The 8,974-nt window shown below is 40.5% G+C and overlaps 1 long non-coding RNA gene across 2 annotated transcripts; it reads left to right on the top strand.

Moving 5' to 3' along the window:
- The first annotated feature begins 1,051 nt into the window (after positions 1 to 1,051).
- Positions 1,052 to 8,583, top strand: LOC133255044 (uncharacterized). 2 transcript variants are annotated; one of them, XR_009738844.1, is made up of 4 exons: positions 1,052 to 1,377; positions 3,335 to 3,699; positions 7,259 to 7,401; positions 8,237 to 8,583. It is a non-coding gene; the product is annotated as an uncharacterized LOC133255044 (long non-coding RNA). The 2 variants fall into 2 exon arrangements; XR_009738845.1 differs by lacking the exon at positions 7,259 to 7,401.
- The last annotated feature ends 391 nt before the right edge of the window (positions 8,584 to 8,974 follow it).

Genomic DNA, 8,974 nt, shown 5'->3' with positions numbered 1-8,974 from the left:
ATTATGTCACCTTTAAAAAGAAGAAATTCTGCCATATCCAATGACATGAATGAAATTTGAGGACATTAATCTAAGCAAAATAAACCAGTCATAGAAGCACAAATATTTCATGACTTTACTTATATCAGTCATCTAAAGTAGTCATACTCAGAGAAGGGGAGTATAGAGTGGTGATTGCCAGGGGCTGGGGAAGGAGGAAATAGGGAGTTGCCATTTAATGGGTATAAAGTTTCAGTTATACGAGATAATTTCTAGAGACCTACTGTACAGCACTGTGCCTATAGTTAACATCACTGGGTTGTACACTTAAAATTTTAAGAGGGTAAGCTGCATGTTAAGTGTTCTTACTATAATAAACTTTTCAAAATTTTAAATAAAACTGTCATCGACTGTTTAAAATAAAACTCTGTAGCTGGGATGAATAGGAAGAAAGACACAGTTCAAGAGACGCTAGCAACCTGGCAGACAGAATCAAAGTATATTCTAGAATTTTATAGTCAGAGAGGCAGCATTGTACGATGGTTGAGAACACAGACTCTGGGAACAGACTGATTAGGTCTGAATACCAGGTGTGCACTTCAAGCTGTTGTGATATTGGAAAAAAATATTTTTAAAAACGTGTGCTCATTAAGCTCTTTTATTCTTCTTTAAACCCCAAATATATCCTATAATGCTCTTCTTTGTGAAGCTAGGGGCTAGGGCATCGCAAACTTTATTTTCCTTCTTCCATTTGTTTCCTGTAAAGTCATGTCAATAGAGATCACAAAAGCGCAACTTAGAGGCAGGAAGCAGTGGTAGGAATGTTCTGTCTGCCTGTCGTTCCTGACGCCAGATTCTAACAACAGAGGTGATTCTGGAAGAAGGATTGGCCCTAGTCTCTATCTTCTCTTGGCGCCCCCAGAACAGGCTCCTCCCGTCTCCTCCCTGTACTGGCACAGTGAGCACCATCTCATTTCCAAGACCCCTCCGCTCCCTTTGTGACTTAGATGGCGCCTTTGCTCAGAGTTCTGTACCTCAATTCTACGGAGTTTCTCAGTTCTGACAACCTTCCTACATTCCCCAGACATAGGGACGGTAGCCACGTGCCGCAGCTCTTACCTCCATGTACCTCTAGGTACCTCAGTGTTCTCATTTTGCTTTCTTAGTATTCCAGTAGCTAGGCCAATTCCCTGTGTAAGTTTTCTAACCAGAAGTGGGTGGTTATAAAGAATAAATTGAGTTAATACACGTAAAGTACCAAGAACAGTGCTTATACATAAAGAGCCTTATAAGTATTCACTATCATTATCAAATTTTACCTCAAAAACCTGAGAAAGATATAAGAAGAAATTGAGAGGCATTGAAGACAGAACTAGGAATTTCAGCAACTGCTTCTGAGTAAGTTCTATTCTCACAAACTGAGGAGGCAATGGTAGCTATATAGATATATATGATTGATAGATATAGATGATAAATGAGAAGATTTGGCTGAGTTTGGTATAGTTAGGCCACTGGCAGAACAAAACACACCCAGGTAAACAGACACAAACAAACAACACCTTCTACCTAGGTATCATTTTCAGATTTTAGACTATTAAGGATAAAGGAGTTAGTATCAATCTTTATTTTTATCAAGTGCATATAAGGAGAGAATAAGAAAATAACACGATTGAATGATTTAATTTGTGAACACAGGTGCAATATCTCAAATAAAATACCACTAATAGATCACAGCAATGTATTTGAAAATAATATAGAATGATTAGCATTTATCTCAGAAATGCAAGAGTAGTTTAATATTAGAATTCTTAAAGAGATGGGAATACAAGACCATTTTAATTGCCTCCTGCAAAATGTGTATGCAGGTCAAGAAGCAACAGTTAGAACCAGACATGGAACAACAGACCGGTTCAAAATTGGGAAAGGAGTATGTCAAGGCTGCATACTGTTAGGCTGCTTATTTAACTTATGTGCAGAGTATATCATGCAAAATGCTAGGCTGGATGATGCACAAGCTGGAATCAAAGATTGCCAGGAGAAATATCATTATCCTCAGATACGGAGAAGACACCACCCTTGTGGCAGAAAATAAAGAGGAACTGAAGGGCCTCCTGATGAAAGTGGAAGAGGAGAGTGAAAAAGTTGGCTTAAAACTCAACACTCAGAAAACTAAGATCATGGCATCCAGTCCCATCACTTCATGGCAAATAGATGGGGAAACAGTGGAAACAGTGTCAGACTTTATATTCTTGGACTCCAAAATCACTGCAGATGGTGACTGCAGCCATTAAATTAAAAGACACTTGCTCCTTGGAAGAAAAGCTATGACCAAACTAGACAGCATATTAAAAAGCAGAGACATTACTTTGCCACAAAGATCTTTCTAGTCAGAGCTATGATTTTCCTAGTAATCATGTATGGATGTGAGAGTTGGATTATAAAGAAAGCTGAGTGCCAAAGAACTGATGCTTTTAAACTGTTGTTTAAATTGTTTTAAACTGGTGTTGGAGAAGACTCTTGAGAGTCACTTGGACTGCAAGGAGATCCAACCAGTCCATCCTAAAGGAGATCAGTCCTGAATATTCATTGGAAGGACTGATGCTGAAGCTCCAATACTTTAGCCACCTGATGTGAAGAACTAACTCATTGGAAAATAGCCTGATACTGGGAAAGAGTGAAGGCAGGAGGAGAAGGGGATGACAGAGGATGAGATGCTTGGATGGTATCACCAACTCGATGGACATGAGTTTGAGCAAGCTCCAGGAGATGGTGATGGACAGGGAAGCCTGGCATGCTGTGGTCCATGGGGTTGCAAAGAGTCGAACACGACTGAACTGACTGACTGAACTCTATGAGCTAACTTTTACTTTGCAACCAACCGTTTCAAAGCTCAGTTACTCAAAGCATTTGATAGTTCTCATGATTTGGTGAGTTAGTTTGGAAGTTGTTCTCACTCAGCTGAAGACGAATCATCTAGAATGAGCTTACACTCATGTCAGGGTACCTTCTGGAATGGCAGGGGTCGTTAGGGTGCCCAGGAAGAGAGGCAAATATAACTGCAGAAGTCTTTGTCAATTTCCTACTTGTGTCAGATTTGCTATTATCTCAGTGGCAAGCAAGTCATGTAGCCAAACTCATAGTCAGTATGGGAGGGAACCACACATAAAGTCAAAAAGATTGCACAGTAAGCAGTGAAGAGTGGGCATACCAGGGAGATGGACATAGTGGAGGATGAGGAAGGACTTTTTATTTCTTCACTTAGTAACTTAGTGTTTTGTTGTTTACAATGAACATATGTTACTTCTGGAAAGTGTATTAGTTAAAAAAGTAAATATAAGAAAACTTTCTTCCGTAGGTAAGGAATCTCCAAATTTCCGGGACCTTGACTTCATTCTCTGTGTCTGCCTACCTTCAGCCTCCCTAGCCACCGAATCTTCTGGCACTTACCTTTGTCAACATGCCTTTTCCCATGGTGAGATGCAGCAAGATGCCCACCTCCTTCTAGAAACATCACCTCGCAGTCACCCTAGCATCTGCCAGCACATATGCACAGATATCACGGAAATGTGCATAACAAGGTCAACAAGGACAAACAGCCTTTTAGAAATCCCTAGTGGTGGCAGCTGTTTCTGTCTCCCAAGGGAGTGGTTAACTTTCCCATAGAGCCAAAGGCTTTTCGTGCAGTGAAATACCACCACTGGCTGATTTAGGATGCAAAAGGTGAGTCTCCCAGGACATGGTTTAGAAGGATATAGAGTAAGAAAAGGTTTATTGTGAGGTTGGAGAAAATAAAGATGACCCAGGAAGCTATCAGGAAAAAACAAAAACAAAAACAACAATGGGGGGAAAAAGCAAAACGGTGGGTTTTGGGTGGTTAAAATTCTTTTAGATGGAAGTATGTTAATTACTTCCCTGGTGGCTCAGATGGTAAAAAGTTTGTCTGCAATGCAGGAGACCCAGGTTTGATCCCTGGGTCAGGAAGATGCCCTGGAGAAGGAAATGGCAACCCACTCCGGTATTCTTGCCTGGAAAATGCCATGGACAGAGGAGCCTGGTGGACTGTAGTCCTTGGGGTCACAAAGAGTCAGACATGACTGAGTGACTCACACACGCTATGTTAATTCTAAGTGATTGTCTCCTTTGTCGCCCTTCTATACCCTGCTTTGCTAAGCTGATGCCTGGATGCCGCAAAGTACATTTTCCCTTGTCAGTTAGGTATTGCCAGAATGAGCCTGGGACACGCTCCTTCCTCTTTGCTTGCTATTCTTGTCCTCGGAGCCCATCTGCTGTTTCTGTAAGCATCCCCCTGACTAAGACCTTCACTCCAGTAAAGGCACTTGCTTCAGTCTCTATCCTTTGTCAGACTCTGTTAGGCTGTAAACTAAACTAAACTGCTCGACTAAACTAAAGTGCCTTTGTTCAGCCCATGGAGAGACAGCACAGGCACTGGCTTCTGTCTGTATCCTTTGGCACTTCCAGAACCAGCCTCACTGCACCTTCTCAGGTGTGTGAGCACTGGAGCCTCAGCATCCTTTCCCCAGAAGGCTTGCTGCAGGGAGGAAGCCAATTCCAACCTATGCTGGAAACTTTCTTTGACTTGCTTTTCGTTGCTTTCGTGATTATAACCATATTCAGTGGCTTGCCTGGAGGACCCTGCCCCTCCGCTGGACTGTAACCTAAACATGCCTTAGGTTAGCTCAAGGGAGAGACTGTCCCTGCCCACCTGGGAAGAGAAGAGAGCCACACACCTGTTCCAGAGGTTGGCCATTCCCGTGGCGATGTTTCCAAGACTGATACCCTTTCACTTTACTTCCCCACTGCCTCTCCCTCTCAATTCTGCCTTTTGACTTCAGCTCCTCATTGTTTCTTTCTCTTTGGTCTATAGAAGAACCTGGCATCCAGGCCTGGATAAGGTAGTTATTCTGAGGGGCTAGTTGCCGGCTCCCTGATTAAAGTCCCTTCCCTGCCTCAGCACCTCATCTTTTGGATTCAGCGGCCTGTTCTGGGGCGAGGAGAACTAGCTTGGATTCAGTAACAGGCTCAGCTCTGAGGTGAGCCCTACCATCTCCCAGATACTAATGTGCCTGCATCAGTCACATGGTCTCTCCCAACCTTGTTGGGTCTGAGCTACTAGGTCCTGATAGCCATTTTTTTTTTCCCCTCCAGCCTTAAGGGGTAGTGACTGCTTGCAGTGTTTGTAATGTTTGTATCAGCTCAGTGTAACCTCTTTTTATTTCACTGTGGAAATAAAGGACACCCCAAACAAAGAGCAAACAGAGACTGATTATTCAGCGCTTTCTACATAGCAAGAGTCAGTCGTCATCACTTGCACTTGGCGGAGACTCAAAGGCAGTGTGGAGTGTGGGAAATCTTTAGAGTGGAAGAAAAAAAGGGAGCTTTGGGGCATGCTCTGATTGGAGGTTGTTGGAATACAGAAGCTGGAGGCAGGCAAGCTGGAGGCAAGGTGTCTGAGGTGAATGTTTGTGGAAGGACATTTGGCTGAGGCTAGGCTATGCTCCCCAAAAGGGATGGTTAAAAAAAAAAAAAAAAAAGATGGGGAAGCTGGCAGTCATTGGTTAAGTCCTGATCATTCTCGGCTGATTGCTATCAGAGGTTGACGGTGAGAGTTATATTGTCATATATAAATAGGCCATTGTTCATTTGTACATTCAGTTGCTTGCCTCCAATTCCTCTTTATTCCCTATATTCCATTTTTCTCTGTTAGAATATCTAGTGCATTTTCTGTTTTCCTAACTTGATCCTGGCTGATACAAACAGTGTCTAATATTCGATACTCAAAAGTTTCCATTGTGTGTGTGTTTATCAATTTTGCCAGATCTTTCATAAATCCAATACACAGATGGCTTGTATGAATGGTGTTTGGGAAAAAATCGACAACATGAGTACATCTGGAAGAGTGTAGTACAGAAAGAACAGCTGCAGGAGATGAGGCGCTAGTGAAACCAGACTTCAACAGAAACAGGAAGATGAACCTGGAGGGGTCTAGAGAACCAAGCCCCAAAGGCATTTCCATCCCATATTCTATCTCAGGAACTGATCGCTTTGATTTGCTTAACCAGTTCCCAATTAATATATCGATTTTTTATCTAATTGTATTGGCAATACTTTTGTAACTCATCTGTGTGTGTGTGTGTGTGTGTGCCAAGTTGCTTCAGTCGTGTCTGATTCTTTGTGATCCTATGGACTGTACCCCGCCAGGCTCCTCTGTCCATGGAATTCTCCAGGCAAGAATACTGGAGTGGGTAGCCATTTCCAACCCAGGGATTTGTTCACAATTCTCTTCAACTTTTCTTCACTGAATTCTTAGCCTGAGCTCGATGTTGTAAGATATTTTTAAAGTGGAAATTACCGAACCTTTGTCCTCAAAGGGCTTAAAGGCTTTCCGAGGAAGAGATTAAGATCCAGAATAAGCATTAAAACTAAATGGTACTATTTTTAGAAAGAGAAGAAAATGCATATTTTGTCTGTACATTGCGAAGACTTTGCAGAGTAGATCACACTTTTATAAAAATTCACTTTTCCATAAAGAAAAAGCCAAGATTTAAAAATTTTGAAAAGTTGTGATTGCAAAAATTGCTTATAATTCTACCTATTGAAAGCTCAAATTTTTTGTTTTACCTTTCACATATAAATAGTTTAAACAGTCATAAAGGGCTTCCCTGGTGGCTCAGATGGTAAAGAATTTGCCTGCAATGCAGGAGACCTCGGTTCAATCCCTGGGTCCGGAAGATTCCCTGGAAAAGGAAACAGCTACCCATTCCAATAATCTTGCCTGGGAAATGCCATAGACAGAGGAGCCTGGTGGGCTACAGTCCATGGAGTCTCAGACAGTCGGACACGACTGAATGACTAACACATTCACTTATCGTTTGTATTTACATTGTCATAAATATTCATGTTTTGCATATTTTTATATTATGTTATTACCATTTCAATGGCTTGTAACATTCCGTTGTTTGTGTCAAAAACAACACAAACCTTCTGTGGCCCGTTTGTTCATTTTAATTTTGGTATTTTACATTTATGTATGTAAATACAGTGTAATACACATGAAGATATTAACTGTGCCACTAAATTTTTGTTTCCAGTAGATTGTTTCTTTGGATATACTTTTAGAGAAGAGAGGCTGGGTTATTAGCATATTTATGGCTCTTACTTTTGAGATATTATTTTACAAAAAGATTGTACTGTATTGGTTACGAAGGAACTGATTTATCTTCGCCACATCAGCTCATGTTATTTTTTTTTTAAATCCTAGTTTCCAAGGTGTTATAATTTGCATTTTTAACTACTAATGAGAAATAGAACCTTTCCATCTGTATTCTTTTTGTTGATGAGGATTATAAGACATGTAGAGGAAGAGGAAAATACCTTGAAGAAAGGAATGAACAGGGCTGAATGGTAAATGTGAAGTTGGCTGGATGATAGGAGAATAAATAGATAGAAATGTTATTTGTAATATGTACATGTACTTATATATACATATGCACATATATGCTGATCTGTCTCCAGATTTTTCTCTGATCAAATATTTGCTGTGAGACCGGCATTACATGAAATGATGCTTTAAATAAAGCATGTTTTTCTTGCAACAACCTGATGTTTGCTTTCCTGTTTCTGTGCTAAGAAACTGAAAGCTCAAGGAGATTGTCACATGCCTGTAGCCACCAAACTTAGTAGCAGCGTGGGATATTTTTTTTCCATTGCCTGTCTTGCTGTAATACATTTCTAAACACCAGGGGATGACTTTAAATGTTTTACTTAATGTGGAGAATTTATACTGAGAAATAAAGGCACACATGATAGGTTATCATAAATTGGTAATAATGGAATCTTCCTGAGTCCTGGTAGGATTTATGAAAACAAGATCCATATTGGCCATAAGGACTATATTCGTCCTCTGCTGCCAAATGGACTTGGTTTTAGTTTAATTCTCTTTATAGAATTGATGTTTGTTCTTGGCTAACCATCTATGATATCATTATACTGCACACAATGAATTATTCACCCGAATGTGCCTTACAATTAGCCTCAGCAGAGTATTTGCTCCTTTCGTCCAAACATTTTACTTTATCTATAAAGATTAAATTAATCATCTCTGCCAGCAATGAATAACTTAGAGAATTAGTTTTTAATATCTGAAGTAGAGAAGGGGAAATTGCAGGCAGAGCAATACATTTTGCTTGACCAGTGTTCCATGTTTCCTTTCATAATTTGCATTCTGTATCACATGCAGCATCTTTGCCTGGGGAGAAGAAGAGATAGGACACATTATTTGATCAATGACGGCCAACCTTTTGGGAGGAAGGCAGCTGGACGAAGATTAATTAAAATGCACTTTGAGTCATACTATTTCAAAGTCCCATTATTAATTTTTACAACAAATCTATAAGTTAGATATTATTAGTTTCCTATTTTACAGACTTAGTAAAATAAGCACAGCGAACTCAAGTGATGAACCCAGCATATGTGCCTAGGCCATGCAGCATCAGTATTCCAGTCCTGAGCTCTGTTCTGGTGCTTTCTGTTGGGTTCACTGCCTTGGGTTCACTCTTTCTGTTCCAATCTACCACCAACGCATGGCATCACAGAACCATGAAATTCCATGAAGGAAACCATCAGGAGAGAAAGCAAAACACCCTCCAATACATGTACTATTTGGAAGGGAATCGACAGTTGTTTACCTTTAACCTGGGATGAACAATTTGGAAATAAGTTGCCTTCTTGAAACAGTTTTTCTGGCTGTTTCCACTTTTGTGTGATTGAATGGTTAAAAAAAATAAAAATAGGAGAGATGAATTTTTCCCCCTCAAACAAGTCACAAGTTCAGAATGTCTCAAAATGCTGTCTGTTGACCACTTACGTTAGTAACACCTGGGTCCCACCCCCCCTGCCCCCACATACTAACTCACAAGCTTGGAGAGTGGGACCCAAGAATCTTCATTTAAAACCACTCTCGAGTAACATTAAAATA

Source organism: Bos javanicus, chromosome 10, assembly GCF_032452875.1.
Source record: "Bos javanicus breed banteng chromosome 10, ARS-OSU_banteng_1.0, whole genome shotgun sequence".
Classification (NCBI taxonomy): Eukaryota; Metazoa; Chordata; class Mammalia; order Artiodactyla; family Bovidae; genus Bos; species Bos javanicus.
Note: the sequence above shows the minus strand (reverse complement) of the source record. Positions and strands in the feature narration are given on the sequence as shown.